The 25813-nt window shown below is 48.5% G+C and overlaps 1 pseudogene; it reads right to left on the bottom strand.

The window, feature by feature from the left end:
* Positions 1-726: 726 nt before the first annotated feature.
* Positions 727-25813, bottom strand: part of LOC149463819 (one cut domain family member 2-like) — a 76701-nt pseudogene continuing 51614 nt past the window's right edge.

Below are 25813 nucleotides of genomic sequence, written 5' to 3' on the forward strand. Positions count from 1 at the left end.
AGCAAAATAAATTACTTACATTGTTAGGCCACCAATGGCCCTGTTGGCACCACCCAGCTAAACAAAAGTAAATTTTATATTCGACTTTTGTCGAAGCAGCCTGCTAGAAATTTGTTACAAAACAGTGACTGCGTCCAACTAGATGTAATCACTGTTCAGGAATTTGATGGCCATGGGTGCCAGCTGTCAGAATACAAAAGTTTGCAGTGGAGATTCCTCCATCAACACTTTTTAGCATGGATGGAGAAATCTATTAAATTTCTCTCATTCAGCCTGCAGATAGAATGATAGAAATCTATACACGTATGGCTAGCCTTAAAGCTAGTATTGCAGTAATAGAGTTAGCATAGTGTTCGAGATAGCACAGTATCAGTATAAGAATCACACGGCTTTGTCAATAAAGCCTTCGATCACTATGTGAGCAACAGGTGTGGCATACTAATAAAACTACTGTTCTCAGGGACCCAAAGTCACTGGGTCATTATGTGATCACTGACATGGCTATTATATGGCTTTCCTTATAAACAAAGGGTAAGAGTTAACATTATGGTTAGTATTAGGATTATCTTTAGTGTCATCATTTTTGACAGTCCAGGATAGTTTAAAGGAGTTTTCATAATCCTCAGGTGACATTTAAAACCCACTGCATCCCTTAACTACCCTCCAGTTGAAGCCGATTTGACTTTTTTGTTGAAGGAGACAACTGCTTAATAACGGTAGGTTGTGTCAGCTTTCCTGGGACAAGCAATGGCAAGAGGAATGCAAGAGAATGTGGAGGAAGTCCTCAGTTTCTACATTCCTCTTGCCACTGCTTGTCTCTGAAAAGCACTCAGAGCTGACACAAGCTGCCAATATGAAGCAGCCATCTCCTTCCAAGCTGTTATCGGATAAGCCACAGCCGGACAGGTAGGGGTGCAGTTCGGACCTCATAGCTAGGTTTAACAAGCAAAGAGCAAAATGAGAGCTAGCACCATTAAAGGCTCACACATCACCACCACAGGCTCAATCTCCCCATCAATCATCAAGAATTTGTTTGAAGGCTGTCTTGTATTCTTGGGTCCACCATACATCAAGCTGCAATGCTACAAGAGAAGAGAGGAATATGAAGAACCTGCACCTGGATATCGCAAAAGTAAATGTTGGCAGCTACAAATACTGTAGAAACAGATATGTGCCATCCCATGGAGTTTAATGCAGTCTTCCCTGCGGCTGATTCTTCTCAAGTGTGTTGATCTCCCAACCCCAGGCTCCCCATTGCACATACACCGGACACAGCAGACTGGTCCTGCAGCATTCTAGTACATGTGATGTGATCCATGATGACAGATGAAGAAGGGAGAGGGGGCAAATGGACATCTTGGTCACCTAGGCAAGGCTTAAAGAGGTGGGAGCGAGTACCACTAAATAAGGTACTCACTACCAGGAGAAAAATTCTAGTTGTTTATAATCAGGGGCGGACTTACCATTTGGAAACTCAGGCACTGCCCGAGGGCCCGGGGTCAGTAGGGGGCCCCATGAGATGCCCCTGGTACCTTTTTCATAGGCTTCTTTGAGTTTCGGCAAGGATACAGGGGCCCCATGATCCCCTATTGCCCGGGGGCCCCATGAGTTGTCAGTCCGCCCCTGTTTATAATTATGTAACAGGCTAGGGGGAGGGAGAGAATGAAGAACACTTTCATTTTAGGGTGAAGGGCCACATTAACTTGCACTAATCTTCCCTGTTCCAAGCCATTGACATACAAATAAACATGTTACAAAGAGTAATGCCATCGTAAATATAAAGTGATGACATACTACTAGAATAATGGCATGTGAACAGAGTGAAGTAATGTTGCAAGATCCACAGTATAGAAATGCATGGCTTTCAACTTTTGTAAATGATTTTTTATTAAAACTATGAAGCTAAAGTGCTTTATCTGGTCGAGCTTTTACCTAGTTCTCTGCCAGTCTTGCTGTCACTCAGAGCCTTCAATATGTAGGTAGATCGCTGGGACCTGTAGTCCACCCTGAAGAACACCAGCTTCTGAGCACCACCGCTATGCACTTGCCTTTACGTGGACTCACACCTGTGCAGGTACGCTGGGGCAGCCAAGTCTGAGTTAGGGACTAATGTAGGGAACGACTGTTGCCTTGTTGACTGTAATGCCTAAGTTATTTAAGTAAAGCGTTGAAACTTTGCTTGTCTGGTCTGAAGTTATTAAAGGGCGTATGGAAGTAAACAGAACTACACATAGGGGTTGATTTACTAAAGGAAAATAGGATGTGCACTGCAAGTGCAGTTGCTTTAGATCCGAGGGAAAGTTCTGAAATTAGGCAAAGCTCTGCAGATTTATTTCATCCAATCATGTGCAAGCAAAAATGTTGTTTTTTTATTTTCGTTGCATGCTCCCCTCTGATCTAGAGCGACTGCACTTTCAGTGCACCTGCTGTGCACTTCCAAGTGAAATTGGGGGTTGATTTACTAAAGGCCAACAGAGTATGCACTTTGCAAAGTACATTTGCACTCTGCAGATGCAATTGCACTAGAGCAGGGGCCTCGAAACTGCAGCCCATGGGCCGGATGTGGCCCTTTGATTGCTTTTATCCGGCCCTTGGGACACTCCATGAGGCACTTTCCCTTCCACTGATACCAAAGACAAGGCACTATTCCCCCCACTGACACCAACAATGGGGCACTATTCTCCCACTGACACCAATGATGGGGCACTATTCCTCCCACTGACACCAACAATGGGGCACTATTCTCCCACTGACACCAATGATTTGGGCACTATTCCACCCACTGACATCAATGATGGGGCACTATTCCTCCCACTGATACCAATGATGGCGCACTATTCCTCCCACTTACACCAATGATGGGGCTCTATTCCTCCCACTAATACCAATGATGGAGCACTATTCCTCCCACTGACACCAATGATGGGGCACTATTCCTCTCACTGACACCAATGATGCGACACTATTCCTCCCAGTGACACCAATGATGGGGCACTATTCCTCCCACTGACACCAATGATGGGACACTATTCTTCCCACTGACACCAATTATGTACATTTTTTTACCCCCATTTTGTAAACCAAGCCCATGGCATTTGCTTTGCTTGCTTTTATCTGGCCCTTTCGGGCACTCCACTGATACAAAGCACTATCCCTTTCACTGACACCAAGACAGGGAACTATTCCTCCCACTGACACCAACAATGGAGCACTATTCCTCCCACTGACATCAATTATGGGGTAGTATGCAGTTTCTCTAGAGCAGGGGCCTCCAAACTGCAGCCCACAGGCTGGATGTAGCCCTTTGATTGCTTTTATCCGGCCCTTGGGGCACTCCACTGATATGAGACACTATCCCTTCCACTGATACCAAAGACAAGGCACTATTCCCCCCATTGACACCAACAATGGGGCACTATTTCTCCCACTGACATCAATGATGGGGCACTATTCCTCCCACTGACACCAACAATGGGGCACTATTTCTCCCACTGACATCAATGATGGGGCAATATTCCTCCCACTGACACCAATGATTGGGGCACTATTCCACCCACTGACATCAACGATGGGGCACTATTTCTCCCACTGACACCAACGATGGGACACTATTCCTCCCACTGACACCAATTATGTACATTTGTTTACCCCCATTTAGTAAACCAAGCCCATGGCATTTGCTTTGCTTGCTTTTATCTGGCCCTTGGGGCATTTCACTGATACCAGGCACTATCCCCTCCACTGACACCAAAGACAGGGCACAATTCCTCCCACTGACACCAACAATGGGGCACTCTTTCTCCTACTGACACCAACGTTGGGACACTATTCTTCCCACTGACACCAACAATGGGGAACTATTCCTCCCACTGACACCAATGATGGGACACTGTGCTTCCCACTGACAACAATGATGGGACATTGATTTACCCCTATTTAGTAATCCAAGCATGACATTTTCTACTCCCACTGGCCACAGTCTGGCCCCCCAAAAGATTGAAGGACAGTAAAATGGCCCTTTGTTTCAAAAGTTTGGAGACCCCTGCTCTAGAGCTTAGTAAATGAGGGGAAGCTCTGCTGACTTCCATCATCCAATCATGTGCAAGCAAAAATGCACTTTTTTTTTCATTTTCCTTGCAGGCGATTGGGTATTCTTTGCAAAGAGAAGCTTTACCTCATTTACTTAGCTTTGGAGCAACTGCACTTAGTAAATCAAGTCCGCCTTTAGTAAATCAACACAGTGGAGTGCACTTTCAGTGCACAGACTATTTGCCTTTAGTAAAACAGCCCCATAATCTACAATGGGGTCAGTGAAGCTTATTGTGGTATGCGGCCAGCTCATAAGACTTAACACAGTGTGGAGTACAAGCAAGTGGTTGCCAGGGGTAACAGAAATCCAACAGTCAGCACAAGCAGCCTGTCATGAGGCATGTACCTATGATGGGTGGGATGTCCTCTAGCAATGTTGTCAGCACTCTCTCTGAGTAGTCCATCTTCCATAGCAATGGGAGCAGATCAGCACCACAGAGATTCCCTGCCTGGTCATAGATATGGAAGAGGAAGAGTTAAAGCATGTATGGAGTCTGTGTTAGGTGCGCAACGGACTTCATTCCATTACTGGAAGTGAGGTAGCGCAGATACGTTGGACAGGTCAAGTGGGCATCAGCTCATCATGTCCATCCAAACTACAACTGACAGTGAAGGTGTACTTTGACAAGTGAACAAAAGAGAGTTAACTAGACTCCAGTTTATTGTTTAGTGGACACGGAGGTCTGACTTGGAGGTTGAAGGTTAAGTAATCCCTGAAAGTGGCCTCCTGGGCATTGGTGGGAATGACACAAGTAAATGTACCCCATGTGCAAGGCAAGTGACCCATCGAAGGTGCCTAGTGAAGCCCAGAAGAACCCACTCGAGGGGTAGTCCTCTTATGTGACCAACACTTGGTGCCCAGTGAGGAGGGGAGCATGGAGGAAGTACCACCCACCTACCCCACTTACATGTTTGTGTATTGTAAAGAGGGCAGGTTCAACTAGTCATGGCAGCAGTAAACCATGCACAAGACAGGGACACCCTAGAATAGTCCAAGAAGGTTTATCCTGCATTTTTAATAATCAAAGCAGAAAACAAATACGGCTTAATTACAGGATGGCCTTTTACAGAAAGTTCATAGCATAAAACAAACAAAACATTGTCCAAGCTACTAACTTAACACAGTTCAATTCCAGACTAACGGGGTGTCCCCAAAACAAACAGGCAGCACATGTGCATCTTTGGTGTTCTGTCAACAGTCGTCCTGTTCACCCAGCAGAAGGCTCTTACAACAGAGAGAGCAAGAGAGAGAGCACGGAGCATCAGTCAGCTCACAGATATAAATGCCTATGCACAGCAGAAAAAATAATGAGGTCTGGATACCAGGTAAGAAGAGAACCCAGGAATGGAGGCTTCTTCCAACCCAAAGCTCTAAAAAGTCTTTGACTCCAGGACTTGGAACAGGAATTAATAAATTCTGAGAAAACAAGTTTGTTTTCTCTATATCAACATTACCCCTGGCCAGGGGTGGACTGACAACTCATGGGGCCCCTGGGCAATAGGGGATCATGGGGCCCCTGTGTCCTTGCCCACACTCAAAGCACACCCAAAAAAGCCTATAAAAGGTACCAGGGGCATTTCATGGGGCCCCCTACTGACCCCAGGCCCTCGGGCAGTGCTCGAGTGCTGGAATGGTCAGTCCGCCCCTGCCCCTGGTGCTCTTCACCATGTGTAGGTAAAGAAACCTAGGTGACACATATACTTCATCCATAATCCTATCAGTCAGTGTTTCATAATATCGTGGGAAGATTAGCCAAGGTAGCCCTTTCAAAGATTCAGCCACTCACCAATACTTCTTTTTAGGGCTTTTTTTGTCCACTTTTATTGCAACAAAGTTTCATAAAACATATGGGATTCCCATGCAGGGCTTTTCAGCATTTTTCAAAACACAAACTCAGCCTCCTGGCTTACTCTTGCAGTTCCACTGCTCTGCCAAAAAGCTTAGGCCCTTGACTATTCCTCCAGACAATAGTCAAAATCTCTTATACATACATGAATTCACCTCTGACTGCTTCCTTGCAGCCACATGGACTCGAGGACAAGTGGAAGCTAGTTTCTCACAAAACTTGGATTTAGTGTTGGAGACTTCATCCCTCCCAAGTCTCTATCAAGCCTCCAAGCTCCTGTACTCAAACCAGAACTTACCAAGCCCTAAGAAAAACAACATCTCTATATATATGTGGGTGGGTGCAACATGGTGCGGCGGCAGTAACTTCACAGAGTCCAGATGCAATAAACAGGATTTTTATTGAAGACAAAGTTCAGTGATGCAACAGCCCAATAGGAAGGCACCCCATTGGGAACACTGACAGGTTTTAACAGCAATGTTGGGCAGAGCATGTCTCAGATGTGCAGACAGCAGCTGTCTTAGGGGGAATGCGGCCTGGCTGGTCTGTGCCAAAAAAAGAGGATTCCAAGAAGGATGGCGTGTCCCTAGCCTGTCCATTTTCATCTGGAACCTTGACCCTACACTGTCCACTCGCAAAATGCACATCTCCAAAGTCTCCAAATAGTTACCAGTTATTTGTTATGAAACTAGTTGGTTCCTTTTGCAATCGTAAGATAATGACATCAATTAACATCTGTGACTATGAATGTGCTTTCCATATCAAGCCTTGCCCTTTATTTCACCTATAACAAACAAAAATGGTGTTGTGGCTCCTTGATCACAGCTTGCTGGATATTTTCCTCTCTTTGTTATAGGCTGCAGGTTCCATAAATCATCTTTATAAAAAATGCTATTATAATCCTCTTGTAAATACCTATTAGCCAGTGGTAAAGTTTAGGCTCTTTTTAGTGCGACACTTGATAGTGGGCTTAAGAGGGTGGCCCTTTAACCCTTTTGCTGTTTTGCTGTTGGATTAATTTTTCCATTTTTTTTTCTACTCAAGTGGAAAAAAGCATTTTAGGCCTGAAGATTACAAAAAACCTCCAAACATTGTATATTTTCTGAAAGCAGACACCCAAGAAAATAACATGGTCAAAGTATCAATTTTTTATGTCACATATTATTAGTGCAACAGCTTAAGAAACACAAACATTTCAGTAATAAATAACCTAAAGTGAATTTTAGGACACATACAGTGCCTTGAAAAAGTATTTATACCCTTTGAAATTTTCCACATTGTGTAATGTTACAACCAAAAACGTAAATGTATTTTATTGGGATTTTATGTGATAGACCAACACAACGTGGCACATAATTGTGAAGTGGAAGGAAAATGATAAATGGTTTTCAACATTTTTTACAAATAAATATCTGAAAAGTGTGGGGTGCATTTGTATTCAGCCCCCTTTACTCCGACACCCCTAATTAAATCTAGTCGAACCAACTGCCTTCAAAAGTCACCTAATTAGTAAACAAGTCACCTAATTAGTCCAACCTGTGTGTAATTTAATCTCAGTATAAATACAGTTCCGTGAATTCCTCAGAGGTTAGAGAACATTAGTTTACAAGCAGCATCATGAAGGCCAAGAAACACACCAGACAGGTCAGGGATAAAGTTGTGGAGAAGTTTAAAGCAGGGTTGAGTTATAAAAAAATATCCCAAGCTTTGAACGTCTCATGAAGCACTGTTCAATCCATCATCCAAAAATGGAAAGAGTATGGCACAACTGCAAACCTACCAAGACATGGCCGTCCACCTAAACTGACAGGCCGAGCAAGGAGAACATTAATCAGAGAAGCAGCCAAGAAGTCCATGGTAACTCTGGAGGAGCTGCAGAGATCCACAGCTCAGGTAGGAGAATCTGTCCACAGGACAGCTATTAGTCGTGCACTCCACATATCTGGCCTTTATGGAAGAGTGGCAAGAGGAAAGTAATTTTTGAAAGAAAGCCATAATAAGTCCCATTTGTAGTTTGTGAAAAGCCATGTGAGGCACACAGCAAACATGTGGAAGAAGGCGCTCTGGTCAGATAAGACCAAAATTGAACTTATTGGCCTAAAAGCAAAATGCTTTGTGTAGCGGAAAACTAACACTGCACATCACCCTGAACACACCATCCCCCAGAGAAACATGGTGGTGGCAGCATCAAATTGTGGAGATGTTTTTCTTCAGTAGGGACAGGGAAGCTGGTCAGAGTTGATGGGAAGACAGTTGGAGCCAAATACAGGACAATCTTAGAAGAAAACCTGTTAGAGTCTGCAAAAGACTTGGGACTGGGGTGGAGGTTCACCTTACAGCAGAACAACGACCCTAAACATACAGCCAGAGCTACAATGGAATGGTTTAGATTAAAGCATATTCATGTGTTAGAATGGACCAGTCAAAGTCCAGACCTAAATCCAATTGAGAATCCATGGCAAGACTTGAAAATTGTTCTTAACAGATGCTCTCCATCCAATCTTACAGAGCTTGAGCTATTTTGCAAAGAAGAATGGGCAAAAATTGCACTCTCTATATGTGCAAAGCTGGTAGAGACATCCCCAAAAAGACTTGCAGCTGTAATTGCAGTCAAAGGCGGTTCTACAAAGCATTGACTCAGGGGGGCTGAATACAAATGTATGCCACACTTTTCAGATATTTATTTGTAACAAATGTTGAAAACCATTTATCATTTTCCTTCCACTTCACAATCATGTGCCACTTTGTTTTGGTCTATCACATATAAAATCCCAATAAAATACATTTTACGTGTTTGGTTGTAACATGACAAAATGTGGAAAATTTCAAGGGATATGAATATTTTTTCAAGGCACTGTAAATGCAATTTGTTACCCAATTCTTTAATAAAATATTAAAAATGAGGTTGCGCAGAGTAAATAGATACCCAACATGTCAACTCTTAAAATTGTCTGCAACCGTGAAATGGTACCCTATATTTTCCATTGTCGACCCTTAAATAGCCCATACAGGTCATTGGTTTACAATAAACCATGAATATTGGGCTTAGAATGAATGTTCTCACTCTGGCATTAGCAGCAATATGTAACATGTGTAGCGCAATCAGCGTTTCCATGCGCAAGCGAACCCGACATGTGCATTTACGTTCGTGTGTGTATGTGGAGGCGATGGAGCTTGAAATATTTGGGGGGAGAATTTTAAGTACTTGTGTGTAATTTTAATATCTTACACTTTTTCTTTTTACATTTTTTTTCACTTAACTTTTTTCATCACACAGGGGACACCTCTGCATTACGACCCACTTAAGGGTCCCCTTATAGTACACTTAGCCTTAGTAAGCAATACACAAATCCTGTCTGTATTCTGTCCAGGTCTTTGCTGAACCGGTGAGGGAGGAGATCAGAGCCCACTGAGGGTAAGTGTATATAAGTTTATTTAATTATTTAAAAAATGTGTTTTTTTGGGGGATTGCCAGTGTATATAGATGTGACCATGATAACAAACTATAAGCCTCACACCACACATAACATAGCAAATAGCTTTGTCATCATTTGAGGTTGAGGCCTCTTATTGTAGGGGCTAATACGTATGTGGCTAAGAACATTAATCATTTAGGTCACATATATCAATTCAATAGTGGTGGTTAAGGGAGTAATTATTATTAATATTATACAGTATTTATATAGCGCCAACAGTTCGCTCAGCGCTGTACATTATGATGGGAGACAATACATGAGACAGTACAATAACAATACAGTGCAATACACGAGGGGTTTGAGGACCCTGCTCCTTGGAGCTTACAATCTAGAAGGGAAAGGAGAGTGGTACGGGAGGAAAAGTAGTGGGGGATGGAGTGGTAATTAGCTTTAAAACTGATTGCCTCCTTACTAAAGTAATTTCCATTCACTGTAGTTGGTGCCTATGTGTTTCCATTCTGATACCGGCTATGGGCAACGTTCAGAAGCAGTCTAATGGAATGTGCCCTACAGAAATGCAAAGTTGGGCAGAATTATCACGCATTAATTTCGTAAATGTATTAGTGTTACAATTAATATTAAAGCTGAGCTAGAACAAACAAAAATACCATTTCCCACCCAGCCCTACCTACAGTCGCTACTCAGGCTTTAAAACCAATTTAACATTTCTTATTTATTACTGGAATGCAGTCAGGCTGCATATACAGTAATAAATCTGAAGAATTTTCCTTTTTTTTATTAATAAGCGCTGCAGCAACACTACTCTAATCAACAGCGCTCTCACTCTCTGAACAAGATACTCTTTTATGTTGCAGCATAGGAAATTTTGATTCTTGCCACCCCACTTACCAACCCCCCCCCCCCCCCAAACAAAACATTTTAGTACTTATCATAACATCTCTTTCTTGAAGTCCATTGATGGACACAGGAATTCAAGACTTCTGAAACAGTTGAAGTGGGTTCACTCGGGTTGGTTTCACCCCCCATGGGCAGGCTAGTTTCAGTCCGCCAGTGCACGGTCACAGTGCACATCCCAAACTTACTAAAACGCCATGGCACACCATTGCTTAAATGACACAAGGCTCAACCACCGGACACAGGAATTCAAGATTTCTGAAACAGTTGAAGTGGCGTCACTCGGGTTGGTTTCACCCCCCATGGGCAGGCTAGTTTCAGTCCGCCAGTGCACGGTCACAGTGCACATCCCAAACTTACTAAAACTCCATGGCACACCATTGCTTAAATGACACAAGGCTCAACCACCTGCTTTCTTTATATATATACACTATTATTAAAGCCACTGAATGCAACTGGCTCTGTAAGTGCATTTGATGGCACCTATGTGCCTACTAAAACTTTATGGCACACCATTGCCCAAATGACACAAGGCTCAAACACCAGCCTTCTTTAGATTGTGATATACTGATATTATAAGGCATTGAAAGCCAAGAATTATCATGAACCTACAATGGTCTTTCAATGCCTACTAACGCTCCATGGCACACCATTGCCCAAATGACAAAAGGCTCAACTACTTTCCTTCTTTACATAGCAATATACTGAGACTAAAGCCAATAACTACTATGGCACTGTAAGTGCATTTGATGCCACTCATGTGTCTACTTATGCATCATGGCATATCACTGCACATTGGCACAAGGATTAAGCCCTGTTTTGATTGCTATCTACTCCTACTTCAATGATGCCATTACTGGTTCCAATGGCACACTGAGCAATGTCAACAGTGGCACTTTTGATAGTCATCCTGAAGACCCCTGGTGGCCCCACTCACCTGTAAGCCTGAGAGCTGACTTTTTTTGGAATTCAGGCTCCTGAAGCCACTTCCACATCCTCCTTAAGGTCTCCCTGCCAGATTTCAGTTTGGGGTTCCTTAAAAGATCTGAGAGGGTACTCTGCAACTGTCATAGCACCCTCTGGGCAAAGATAGCCTGGGGGATGCTGTACCTTTTGAGTTTAGCTTATATTCTCTTCACCACTTGATCTCATCCAACTGCCCAGAGTTGCTCAGCTGGGACCTGGAAGAGGAGGGTGGCCTGTGACGGCTGGAGGTCAACATGAGCCCATGAGATTGAGCCCATCCCATTGAGATGAGACATCATGGCAGATGGTGGGGTAGCCAGCTCCCTGGGGAGGTGCTGATTGCCTCTTGCTATCCTGTTGTGCCCAAGTTGTCCATAGTTGTGCAGACTTTGTTGGCTGTTTTGGATGGAGCCCAAGCCATTGTCTAGAGGGTTAGCTGTCAAGGGGGACAAGCTCTGCCCCATTCCAGTCATGTGTTTGTAAGGTCTGTACAGGTTGTTCATGGAGGGGATCCCCCTGTCATCTCCCATCAGGGTAAAGCTATCACTGACATTGACAGAGAGCCACAGGGGGTGGTGGTGATGGCGGGGATGGTGGAACTTGTCTGACACGGTAGAGATAGGGGCAGTGGCTTTAGTGGCATTAGGGTGGTGTAGGTGCTGCTCATGCCCATTCCAGGTAGTGAGAAGTCACAGGGTATGCTCATGCCATGGTGCAAGGGGATAGACAGTAGTTCCCAGTCCCATCCAGCATGGAAGCCATGCTGGAGACCATAGCAGACCTGGACGATGGAGAGGACAGCACCTGGTGGATCCTCCAGTGGTAGAGAGGGCTGTGGCTGCTCATCAGATCCTGATCATGGCTGCTTCCACCCAGTGGCAGCACTAGTGATCACTAGTCACCATTAGAGATGAGCGAAGAAATGAAAAATTCGATTCGACTGATTCGGCGAATTCGTGGACAATATTCGATTCGAGTCGAATAAATTCGCTGTGAATTTAACTTAAAAAAGGGTGTTTCTAGGCTTCAGAGAGACTTAATATTAGTGCAGAACACTGTACCTTTAATTTAAATGCCCTTGGAGTCTGCTGGGGAAGAGAAATAATACTGTCAGTCAGTATGACATGCAGATGAGTGCCGTCGATCTTAGAATCACCGCACACTTCACTCATTTGGGCAGTCACGGGGCCAAAACCAGAGTGTGGAGCCACAGTGTGGCGGTGGAGGCAGCAGCAATGGGAGGCCATACAGCACCCTATGACAAAAATGGAAACCACCAGCAGTGTGAGGAGACCTGAAAGTGGCACATGGCAGAGTGTGGCGATAGAGACAGCAGCAATGGGAGGCCGTACAGGGACCCATGACACACTCTGGACCTGGCAGCAGCATGAGGAGGCGGTACAGGGGCCCATGACAGATTACGGGCCTGGCAGCAGCATGAGGAGTCGGTACAGGGGCCCATGGCAGATTACGGGCCTGGCAGCAGCAATGGGAGGCCGTACAGGGACCCATGACACACTCTGGACCTGGCAGCAGCATGGGGAGGCGGTACAGGGGCCCATGACAGATTACGGGCCTGGCAGCAGCATGAGGAGTCGGTACGGGGGCCCATGACACACTCTGGACCTGGCAGCAGCATGAGGAGGCGGTACAGGGGCGCATGACAGATTACGAGCCTGGCAGCAGCAACTTGGACAGGAGGACGTTCAGCTTCTGCACCGTCGGGTGCGTGCTCGCAAACTGTTGTCTCTTGGAAACGGATTCCAAGAAAGACTGCTGACGGAATCCGTGAAGAGGAGTAGCAGGAGAAGGAGCATCTGAACGAGCGGAATATGCCAACAAGCGACAACAGTGGCCCATGACAGATTACGGGCCTGGCAGCAGCATGAGGAGTCGGTACGGGGGCCCATGGCAGATTACGGGCCTGGCAGCAGCTATGGGAGGCCCGTAATCTGCCAGCACCCTATGACAAAAAATGGAACCCACCAGCAGTGTGAGGAGACCTGAAAGTGGCACATGGCAGAGTGTGGCGATGGAGACAGCAGCAATGGGAGGCCGTACAGGGACCCATGAGAGACTCTGGACCTGGCAGCAGCATGAGGAGGCGGTATAGGGGCCCATGGCAGATTAGGGGCCTGGCAGCAGCTATGGGAGGCCCGTAATCTGCCAGCACCCTATGACAAAAAATGGAACACACCAGCAGTGTGAGGAGACCTGAAAGTGGCACATGGCAGAGTGTGGCGATGGAGGCAGCAGCAATGGGAGGCCGTACAGGGACCCATGAGAGACTCTGGACTTGGCAGCAGCATGAGGAGGCGGTATAGGGGCCCATGGCAGATTAGGGGCCTGGCAGCAGCTATGGGAGGCCCGTAATCTGCCAGCACCCTATGACAAAAAATGGAACACACCAGCAGTGTGAGGAGACCTGAAAGTGGCACATGTTTGGGGCATGATTCATGGCGGATTTAGTCAGTTGTGTCAGGAACTGGTGGTTTGAAATCCAGACTAATCCACGCCTGATTCATTTTCACAAACGTGAGTCTCTCCACACTTTGGGTGGACAGTCGTGTCCTCCGCGGAGTTGCAATACCTCCTGCCGCACTAAACACGCGCTCCGATGCCACGCTACTGGCCGGGCATGACAGCCTTTCAAGGGCAAATTCAGCTAGTTGGGGCCAAAGGTCAAGTTTCGTTGCCCAGTAGTCAAGGGGATTGTCTACCTCGGTTGGCAGGGTGCTGTCCAAGTAGGCCTAAGCCTGTTGTTTGAGGTCCTGCTCCAGGTCCACCTGATGCTGCTGCTGCTGCTGCGGCTGGTTAGTAGTTTCCTCACTGCGCTGGTGAAGAAAGCTACTCATCATCGACTGCAGACTGAGGCAGCCGCTGCTGGTGGAGCTGCCACTGCTCCTACCACCCCACCCCTCCCCTGCTGCCATGGCAGCGGAACACGAGCGCACAGGGCCCACAGTGTCTGAGGATGGACGTTGGCGCAGACAGGCAGAGACCAGCTGACTACATAGGTGTTTTTTATAGTACGTTATTTTGGCCTCCCTCTCAGCAGGTGTGAAAAAGGCCACCATTTTTGAACGGTAGCGAGGGTCCAACAAGGTGGACAGCCAAAAGTCATCCCTCTGTCTGATGGTTATTATTCGGCTGTCGCTACGCAAGCAACCGAGCATGCTATGGGCCATTTGTGCCAAGGAATGCGAGGGACTCCCTGCCTCCATCTCCACAGCATACTGCCACGGTGCGTCTAGGTCCTCTGTCTCCTCTTCCTCCTCCTCTACCAGATGCTCCTGCTCCTCCACTCCTGTCCGCTGAGTGGAAAAACCACCCATTTCACTCAATAATTCCTGAGCACCAATGTCCTCCTCTACCTCCTCCTCTTCTTCCAGTCCTGCCCCCACAGGGGCCATGTGGCGTTGAGATCTGTGCGCCACGTCTACCGCACCCTGACCAGCCATTGTTAACAGCATTTGTTCCAGGACGTGCAACAGAGGAATGACGTCGTTCATCCCATAGTCCTGCCGACTCACGAATAGCGTGGCCTCCTCAAAGGGCCTGAGCAAGCGCAGGTGTCACGCATGAGCTGCCAATGGCTGACATCTAAGTTACACAGGGAGTACCTTTATCTGCTTTTAACATCAGGAAATCTGTGATGGCCTTTTGCTGTTCGTAAAGGCGGTCTAACATATGTAGGGTTGAATTCCACCTTGTTGCAACGTCACAGCATGAGGAGTCGGTATAGGGGCCCATGGCAGATTAGGGGCCTGGCAGCAGTTATGGGAGGCCCATAATCTGCCAGCACCCTATGACAAAAAATGGAACACACCAGCAGTGTGAGGAGACCTGAAAGTGGCACATGGCAGAGTGTGGCGATGGAGACAGCAGCAATGGGAGGCCGTACAGGGACCCATGAGAGACTCTGGACCTGGCAGCAGCATGAGGAGGCGGTATATAGGGGCCTACGGCAGATTAGGGGCCTGGCAGCAGCTATAGGAGGCCCGTAATCTGCCAGCACCCTATGTCAAAAAATTCAACACACCAGCAGTGTGTGAGGAGACCTGAAAGTGGCACATGGCAGAGTGTGGCGATGGAGACAGCAGCAATGGGAGGCCGTACAGGGACCCATGACAGACTCTGGACTTGGCAGCAGCATGAGGAGGCGGTATATAGGGGCTTATGGCAGATTAGGGGCCTGGCAGCAGCTATAGGAGGCCCGTAATCTGCCAGCACCCTATGTCAAAAAATTCAACACACCAGCAGTGTGAGGAGACCTGAAAGTGGCACATGGCAGAGTGTGGCGATGGAGACAGCAGCAATGGGAGGCCGTACAGGGACCCATGACAGACTCTGAACTTGGCAGCAGCATGAGGAGGCGGTATATAGGGGCCCATGGCAGATTAGGGGCCTGGCAGCAGCTATAGGAGGCCCGTAATCTGCCAGCACCCTATGTCAAAAAATTCAACACACCAGCAGTGTGAGGAGACCTGAAAGTGGCACATGGCAGAGTGTGGCGATGGAGACAGCAGCAATGGGAGGCCGTACAGGGACCCATGACAGACTCTGGACTTGGCAGCAGCATGAGGAGGCGGTATATAGGGGCCCATGGCAGATTAGGGGCCTGGCAGCAGCTATGGGAGGCCCGTAATCTGCCAGCACCCTATGTCAAAAAATTCTACACACCAGCAGTGTGTGAGGAGACCTGAAAGTGGCACATGGCAGAGTGTGGCGATGGAGACAGCAGCAATGGGAGGCCGTACAGGGACCCATGACAGACTCTGGACTTGGCAGCAGCATGAGGAGGCGGTATATAGGGGCCCATGGCAGATTAGGGGCCTGGCAGCAGCTATGGGAGGCCCGTAATCTGCCAGCACCCTATGTCAAAAAATTCAACACACCAGCAGTGTGTGAGGAGACCTGAAAGTGGCACATGGCAGAGTGTGGCGATGGAGAAAGCAGCAATGGGAGGCCGTACAGGGACCCATGAGAGACTCTGGACCTGGCAGCAGCATGAGGAGGCGGTATATAGGGGCCCATGGCAGATTAGGGGCCTGGCAGCAGCTATGTGAGGCCCGTAATCTGCCTGCACCCTATGTCAAAAAATTAAACACACCAGCAGTGTGAAGAGACCTGAAAGTGGCACATGGCATGAGAGACTCTGGACCTGGCAGCAGCAGGAGGAGGCGGTATAGGGGCCCATGGCTGATTAGGGGCCTGGCAGCAGCTATGTGAGGCCCGTTATCTTGCAGCACCCTATGTCAAAAAATTTAACACACCAGCAGTGTGAAGAGACCTGAAAGTGGCACATGGCAGCAGAGTGTGGCGATGGAGACAGCAGCAATGGGAGGCCGTACAGGGACCCATGAGAGACTCTGGACCTGGCAGCAGCAGGAGGAGGTGGTATATAGGGGCCCATGGCAGATTAGGGGCCTGGCAGCAGCTATGTGAGGCCCGTAATCTGCCTGCACCCTATGTCAAAAAATTTAACACACCAGCAGTGTGAAGAGACCTGAAAGTGGCACATGGCAGCAGAGTGTGGCGATGGAGACAGCAGCAATGGGAGGCCGTACAGGGACCATGACAGACTCTGGACTTGGCAGCAGCATGAGGAGGCGGTATATAGGGGCCTATGGCAGATTAGGGGCCTGGCAGCAGCTATGTGAGGCCCGTAATCTGCCTGCACCCTATGTCAAAAAATTTAACACACCAGCAGTGTGAAGAGACCTGAAAGTGGCACATGGCAGCAGAGTGTGGCGATGGAGACAGCAGCAATGGGAGGCCGTACAGGGACCATGACAGACTCTGGACTTGGCAGCAGCATGAGGAGGCGGTATATAGGGGCCCATGGCAGATTAGGGGCCTGGCAGCAGCTATGTGAGGCCCGTAATCTGCCTGCACCCTATGTCAAAAAATTAAACACACCAGCAGTGTGAAGAGACCTGAAAGTGGCACATGGCATGAGAGACTCTGGACCTGGCAGCAGCAGGAGGAGGCGGTATAGGGGCCCATGGCTGATTAGGGGCCTGGCAGCAGCTATGTGAGGCCCGTTATCTTGCAGCACCCTATGTCAAAAAATTTAACACACCAGCAGTGTGAAGAGACCTGAAAGTGGCACATGGCAGCAGAGTGTGGCGATGGAGACAGCAGCAATGGGAGGCCGTACAGGGACCCATGAGAGACTCTGGACCTGGCAGCAGCAGGAGGAGGTGGTATATAGGGGCCCATGGCAGATTAGGGGCCTGGCAGCAGCTATGTGAGGCCCGTAATCTGCCTGCACCCTATGTCAAAAAATTTAACACACCAGCAGTGTGAAGAGACCTGAAAGTGGCACATGGCAGCAGAGTGTGGCGATGGAGACAGCAGCAATGGGAGGCCGTACAGGGACCATGACAGACTATGGACTTGGCAGCAGCATGAGGAGGCGGTATATAGGGGCCCATGGCAGATTAGGGGCCTGGCAGCAGCTATGTGAGGCCCGTTATCTTGCAGCACCCTATGTCAAAAAATTAAACACACCAGCAGTGTGAAGAGACCTGAAAGTGGCACATGGCAGCAGAGTGTGGCGATGGAGACAGCAGCAATGGGAGGCCGTACAGGGACCCATGAGAGACTCTGGACTTGGCAGCAGCATGAGGAGGCGGTATATAGGGGCCCATGGCAGATTAGGGGCCTGGCAGCAGCTATGTGAGGCCCGTTATCTTGCAGCACCCTATGTCAAAAAATTAAACACACCAGCAGTGTGAAGAGACCTGAAAGTGGCACATGGCAGCAGAGTGTGGCGATGGAGACAGCAGCAATGGGAGGCCGTACAGGGACCCATGAGAGACTCTAGACTTGGCAGCAGCATGAGGAGGCGGTTTATAGGGGCCCATGGCAGATTAGGGGCCTGGCAGCAGCTATGTGAGGCCCGTAATCTGCCTGCACCCTATGTCAAAAAATTTAACACACCAGCAGTGTGAAGAGACCTGAAAGTGGCACATGGCAGCAGAGTGTGGCGATGGAGACAGCAGCAATGGGAGGCCGTACAGGGACCCATGAGAGACTCTAGACTTGGCAGCAGCATGAGGAGGCGGTATATAGGGGCCCATGGCAGATTAGGGGCCTGGCAGCAGCTATGTGAGGCCCGTAATCTGCCTGCACCCTATGTCAAAAAATTTAACACACCAGCAGTGTGAAGAGACCTGAAAGTGGCACATGGCAGCAGAGTGTGGCGATGGAGACAGCAGCAATGGGAGGCCGTACAGGGACCCATGAGAGACTCTGGACTTGGCAGCAGCATGAGGAGGCGGTATATAGGGGCCCATGGCAGATTAGGGGCCTGGCAGCAGCTATGTGAGGCCCGTTATCTTGCAGCACCCTATGTCAAAAAATTAAACACACCAGCAGTGTGAAGAGACCTGAAAGTGGCACATGGCAGCAGAGTGTGGCGATGGAGACAGCAGCAATGGGAGGCCGTACAGGGACCCATGAGAGACTCTAGACTTGGCAGCAGCATGAGGAGGCGGTTTATAGGGGCCCATGGCAGATTAGGGGCCTGGCAGCAGCTATGTGAGGCCCGTAATCTGCCTGCACCCTATGTCAAAAAATTTAACACACCAGCAGTGTGAAGAGACCTGAAAGTGGCACATGGCAGCAGAGTGTGGCGATGGAGACAGCAGCAATGGGAGGCCGTACAGGGACCCATGAGAGACTCTAGACTTGGCAGCAGCATGAGGAGGCGGTATATAGGGGCCCATGGCAGATTAGGGGCCTGGCAGCAGCTATGTGAGGCCCGTAATCTGCCTGCACCCTATGTCAAAAAATTTAACACACCAGCAGTGTGAAGAGACCTGAAAGTGGCACATGGCAGCAGAGTGTGGCGATGGAGACAGCAGCAATGGGAGGCCGTACAGGGACCCATGAGAGACTCTGGACTTGGCAGCAGCATGAGGAGGCGGTATATAGGGGCCTATGGCAGATTAGGGGCCTGGCAGCAGCTATAGGAGGCCCGTAATCTGCCAGCACCCTATGTCAAAAAATTAAACACACCAGCAGTGTGAGGAGACCTGAAAGTGGCACATGTTTGAGGCATGATTCATGGCGGATTTAGTCAGTTGTGTCAGGAACTGGTGGTTTGAAATCCAGACTAATCCACGCCTGATTCATTTTCACAAACGTGAGTCTCTCCACACTTTGGGTGGACAGTCGTGTCCTCCGCGGAGTTACAATACCTCCTGCCGCACTAAACACGCGCTCCGATGCCACGCTACTGGCCGGGCATGACAGCCTTTCAAGGGCAAATTCAGCTAGTTGGGGCCAAAGGTCAAGTTTCGTTGCCCAGTAGTCAAGGGGATTGTCTACCTCGGTTGGCAGGGTGCTGTCCAAGTAGGCCCAAGCCTGTTGTTTGAGCTCCTGCTCCAGGTCCACCTGATGCTGCTGCTGCTGCTGCGGCTGGTTAGTAGTTTCCTCACTGCGCTGGTGAAGAAAGCTACTCATCATCGACTGCAGACTGAGGCAGCCACTGCTGGTGGAGCTGCCACTGCTCCTACCACCCCACCCCTCCCCTGCTGCCATGCCAGCGGAACGCGAGCGCACAGGGCCCACAGTGTCTGAGGATGGACGTTGGCGCACAAAGGCAGAGACCAACTGACTACATAGGTGGTTTTTATAGTACGTAATTTTGGCCTCCCTCTCAGCAGGTGTGAAAAAGGCCACCATTTTGGACCGGTAGCGAGGGTCCAACAAGGTGGACAGCCAAAAGTCATCCCTCTGTCTGATGGTTATTATTCGGCTGTCGCTACGCAAGCAACCGAGCATGCTATGGGCCATTTGTGCCAAGGAATGCGAGGGACTCCCTGCCTCCATCTCCACAGCATACTGCCACGGTGCGTCTGGGTCCTCTGTCTCCTCCTCCTCCTCCTCTACCAGATGCTCCTGCTCCTCCACTCCTGTCCGCTGAGTGGAAAAACCACCCATTTCACTCAATAATTCCTGAGCACAAATGTCCTCCTCTACCTCCTCCTCTTCTTCCTGTCCTGCCCCCACAGGGGTCATGTGGCGTTGAGATCTGTGCGCCACGTCTACCGCACCCTGACCAGCCATTGTTAACAGCATTTGTTCCAGGACGTGCAACAGAGGAATGACGTCGTTCATCCCATAGTCCTGCCGACTCACGAATAGCGTGGCCTCCTCAAAGGGCCTGAGCAAGCGGCAGGTGTCACGCATGAGCTGCCAATGGCTGACATCTAAGTTACACAGGGGAGTACCTTTATCCGCTTGTAACATCAGGAAATCGGTGATGGCCTTTCGCTGCTCGTAAAGGCGGTCTAACATGTGTAGGGTTGAATTCCACCTTGTTGCAACGTCGCAGATCAGGCGATGCTGTGGAATTCCGTTCTGCCGCTGCAGCTCAATGAGGGTGTTCTTTGCGGTGTAGGAATGGCTGAAATGCATGCACAGTTTACGTGACATTTTAAGGATGTCTTGCAGTGGGATGGTGGATTTTAGGAACCGCTTGACAACCAGATTGAACACGTGAGCCATGCATGGCGCATGGCACAACCTTCCTTGACGCAGAGCAGACACCATGTTCTTTCCGTTGTCAGTCAACATGGTTCCGATTTTTAGTTTGCGCGGAGACAGCCATCTGTCGATTTCTCTGTTCATTACACTCAGCAGTTCCTCCCCTGTGTGACTACGTTCGCCAAGGCATACCAGGTGCAGCACAGCGTGACACCGTTGCGCCCTGCACATGTGATATGCCGGTCGGGTAATGGGACTTGGCACGGGGGTGGCGGCTGAGGACACGGCGGAAAAAGAGGTGGTAGAGGCGGACATGCTTGCTGGACCAAGGACGTGCAAACGTGGAGGCAAAAGCGTCGTGACCTGTCCAAGTTGCTGGTGCGGCTGTGCCGGCACCACGTTCACCCAGTGGGCCGTAAATGACATGTACTGTCCCTGACCGTAGTTACAGCTCCACACGTCGGCGCTGCCGTGCACTTTGGCAGAGACCGACATGCTCAAAGACTGGCCCACCATCTCTTCTACATGTGAATGCAGGGCTGGCACTGCCTTTTGGGCAAAGAAATGACGGCTTGGCACTCTCCACCGCGGCGCGGCACAAGCCATCATTTCTCGGAAAGGTGCTGAGTCCACCAGTTGGAAAGGGAGGGACTGCAGCACCAGCAACTTGGACAGGAGGACGTTCAGCTTTTGCACCGTCGGGTGCGTGCTCGCAAACTGTTGTCTCTTGGATACGGATTCCAAGAAAGACTGTTGACGGAATCCGAGAAGAGGAGTAGCAGGAGAAGGAGCATCTGAACGAGCGGAAGATGCCAACGAGCGACAACTCCCCTCAGCAGAGGTGTTGGAGCCTTGACTGGCTGATAGAGGGCGATTGACGACGTCGGGTGACGGAGCAAGTAACGGAGCGGGTGATGGAGCGGGGGCTGGGGCAGGCAGAACCGCCGTATGTTTATCACGGTTTTCCCAGGCCACCGAATGGTGACGCTGCATATGCTGACGCAACGCTGTAGTCCCAACATGGGCCCCCTGGCCACGCTTGCATTTCTGGCCACATAGTCGACATACGGCTACGTTTACTTCCTCGGGCGGCTTGAGGAAAAATTGCCACACCACCGAGTAGGAAACTTTGCCCCCGCTACTCTTCACTGGCTGACTGCTACTTCCTCCGTGCGCACCGGCACCACTACTGGCCGTGGTGGTAGGCTGCAGTGGAGCTGGTGCTCTACTCCGTGGACGTTTGGCTCCACTGACACTGATGCGACCCTGCTGCTGTCTCCTGGGCAACCCACCGACTGTTTTGCTCGCTGCCAAGCTGCCACCCTCTTCTCCTGATGATGCGGAAGAAATTGCCTGATGACGACGAGGCTGCCAAGTGCGATCAACCTCCTCATCATCAAGTAGGGTCTCCGCCTCACTACTAGCCCCCTCGGCTGCGTCTGGGTCAGGAGACAGACCTGTCTCTAGACCGGCTACCGAGCCACTCTCCTCGCCAGTACTTGTTCGCTTGGCTGCTGAAAAGGCCGATGTCTCCCCCCGTTCCTGACCGCCCTCTGTTAGCTCTTCCTCACTGTACAGTGGGGCTGAGCCCACAGCATGCGATACTTCGCTTGGTGAGGGAACAGCAAAGGACAGGGGCAGGTAGAGGACACGTGATTTCAGTGGGCTTGGTCCCGGGCCATGCCAACTAACGGTTGTGTCTGACGTACCCACCGACCGTTGGCTGTAGGTGTCAGAGGTGACCTGGGAAGAGGAAGACGACCGAGCCAACCAATCAATGACGGCAGGGTTGTCGGTGGAGACACGACCGCTGGATGACACCGGGAGCACTGGCCTCTGGCTGCGAATACTGCTGCCTCGACCCCTTCCTCTGCTGCCACGTCTGCTCGCTCCTAAAACATTGCCTCCTCTGCCACTCCTCTGCATGTTGTCTGACATACTATTTAATTCAACGATTAGGTGTCCCTGAGTAACAATTCTCTGGCACTCAGTAACAATTCTGTCTGTCCCTGAGTATGAATTCTGTGGCCCTGAGTAACAATTCTGTGTCTGTGCGAGTAACAATTCTGTGTCTGTGCGAGTAACAATTCTGTGTCTGTGCAAGTAACAATTTTGTGTCTGTGCGAGTAACAATTCTCTGGCACTCAGTAACAATTCTGTCTGTCCCTGAGTAACAATTCTCTGGCACTCAGTAACAATTCTGTCTGTCCCTGAGTAACAATTCTCTGGCACTCAGTAACAATTCTGTCTGTCCCTGAGTAACAATTCTCTGGCACTCAGTAACAATTCTGTCTGTCCCTGAGTATGAATTCTGTGGCCCTGAGTAACAATTCTGTGTCTGCGCGAGTAACAATTCTGTGTCTGTGCAAGTAACAATTTTGTGTCTGTGCAAGTAACAATTTTGTGTCTGTGCGAGTAACAATTCTCTGGCACTCAGTAACAATTCTGTCTGTCCCTGAGTAACAATTCTCTGGCACTCAGTAACAATTCTGACTGTCCCTGAGTAACAATTCTCTGGCACTCAGTAACAATTCTGTCTGTCCCTGAGTAACAATTCTCTGGCACTCAGTAACAATTGTGTGTCTGTGCAAGTAACAATTCTGTGTCTGTGCAAGTAACAATTTTGTGTCTGTGAGAGTAACAATTCTCTGGCACTCAGTAACAATTCTGTCTGTCCCTGAGTAACAATTCTCTGGCACTCAGTAACAATTCTGTCTGTCCCTGAGTATGAATTCTGTGGCCCTGAGTAACAATTCTGTCTCTGTGCGAGTAACAATTCTGTGTCTGTGCAAGTAACAATTTTGTGTCTGTGAGAGTAACAATTCCCTGGCACTCAGTAACAATTCTGTCTGTCCCTGAGTAACAATTCTCTGGCACTCAGTAACAATTCTGTCTTCCCTGAGTAACAATTCTCTGGCACTCAGTAACAATTCTGTCTGTCCCTGAGTATGAATTCTGTGGCCCTGAGTAACAATTCTGTCTCTGTGCGAGTAACAATTCTGTGTCTGTGCAAGTAACAATTTTGTGTCTGTGAGAGTAACAATTCTCTGGCACTCAGTAACAATTCTGTCTGTCCCTGAGTAACAATTCTCTGGCACTCAGTAACAATTCTGTCTGTCCCTGAGTATGAATTCTGTGGCCCTGAGTAACAATTGTGTGTCTGTGCAAGTAACAATTCTGTGTCTGTGCAAGTAACAATTTTGTGTCTGTGAGAGTAACAATTCTCTGGCACTCAGTAACAATTCTGTCTGTCCCTGAGTAACAATTCTCTGGCACTCAGTAACAATTCTGTCTGTCCCTGAGTAACAATTCTGTCTGTCCCTGAGTATGAATTCTGTGGCCCTGAGTAAGAATTCTCTGGCACTCAGTAACAATTCTGTCTGTCCCTGAGTATGAATTCTGTGGCCCTGAGTAACAATTGTGTGTCTGTGCAAGTAACAATTCTGTGTCTGTGCAAGTAACAATTTTGTGTCTGTGAGAGTAACAATTCTCTGGCACTCAGTAACAATTCTGTCTGTCCCTGAGTAACAATTCTCTGGCACTCAGTAACAATTCTGTCTGTCCCTGAGTATGAATTCTGTGGCCCTGAGTAACAATTCTGTCTCTGTGCGAGTAACAATTCTGTCTCTGTGCGAGTAACAATTCTGTGTCTGTGCAAGTAACAATTTTGTGTCTGTGAGAGTAACAATTCTCTGGCACTCAGTAACAATTCTGTCTGTCCCTGAGTAAGAATTCTCTGGCACTCAGTAACAATTCTGTCTGTCCCTGAGTAACAATTCTCTGGCACTCAGTAACAATTCTGTCTGTCCCTGAGTAACAATTCTGTCTGTCCCTGAGTATGAATTCTGTGGCCCTGAGTAAGAATTCTCTGGCACTCAGTAACAATTCTGTCTGTCCCTGAGTATGAATTCTGTGGCCCTGAGTAACAATTGTGTGTCTGTGCAAGTAACAATTCTGTGTCTGTGCAAGTAACAATTTTGTGTCTGTGAGAGTAACAATTCTCTGGCACTCAGTAACAATTCTGTCTGTCCCTGAGTAACAATTCTCTGGCACTCAGTAACAATTCTGTCTGTCCCTGAGTAACAATTCTCTGGCACTCAGTAACAATTCTGTCTGTCCCTGAGTAACAATTCTCTGGCACTCAGTAACAATTCTGTCTGTCCCTGAGTAACAATTCTGTCTGTCCCTGAGAATGAATTCTGTGGCCCTGAGTAAGAATTCTCTGGCACTCAGTAACAATTCTGTCTGTCCCTGAGTAACAATTCTCTGGCACTCAGTAACAATTCTGTCTGTCCCTGAGTATGAATTCTGTGGCCCTGAGTAACAATTGTGTGTCTGTGCAAGTAACAATTCTGTGTCTGTGCAAGTAACAATTTTGTGTCTGTGAGAGTAACAATTCTCTGGCACTCAGTAACAATTCTGTCTGTCCCTGAGTAACAATTCTCTGGCACTCAGTAACAATTCTGTCTGTCCCTGAGTAACAATTCTGTCTGTCCCTGAGTATGAATTCTGTGGCCCTGAGTAAGAATTCTCTGGCACTCAGTAACAATTCTGTCTGTCCCTGAGTATGAATTCTGTGGCCCTGAGTAACAATTGTGTGTCTGTGCAAGTAACAATTCTGTGTCTGTGCAAGTAACAATTTTGTGTCTGTGAGAGTAACAATTCTCTGGCACTCAGTAACAATTCTGTCTGTCCCTGAGTAACAATTCTCTGGCACTCAGTAACAATTCTGTCTGTCCCTGAGTATGAATTCTGTGGCCCTGAGTAACAATTCTGTCTCTGTGCGAGTAACAATTCTGTGTCTGTGCAAGTAACAATTTTGTGTCTGTGAGAGTAACAATTCTCTGGCACTCAGTAACAATTCTGTCTGTCCCTGAGTAAGAATTCTCTGGCACTCAGTAACAATTCTGTCTGTCCCTGAGTAACAATTCTCTGGCACTCAGTAACAATTCTGTCTGTCCCTGAGTAACAATTCTGTCTGTCCCTGAGTATGAATTCTGTGGCCCTGAGTAAGAATTCTCTGGCACTCAGTAACAATTCTGTCTGTCCCTGAGTATGAATTCTGTGGCCCTGAGTAAC

This window comes from Staurois parvus, unplaced genomic scaffold, assembly GCF_062004578.1.
Source record: "Staurois parvus isolate SC_StPar_1 unplaced genomic scaffold, SC_StPar_1.0 ptg000151l, whole genome shotgun sequence".
Lineage (NCBI taxonomy): Eukaryota > Metazoa > Chordata > Amphibia > Anura > Ranidae > Staurois > Staurois parvus.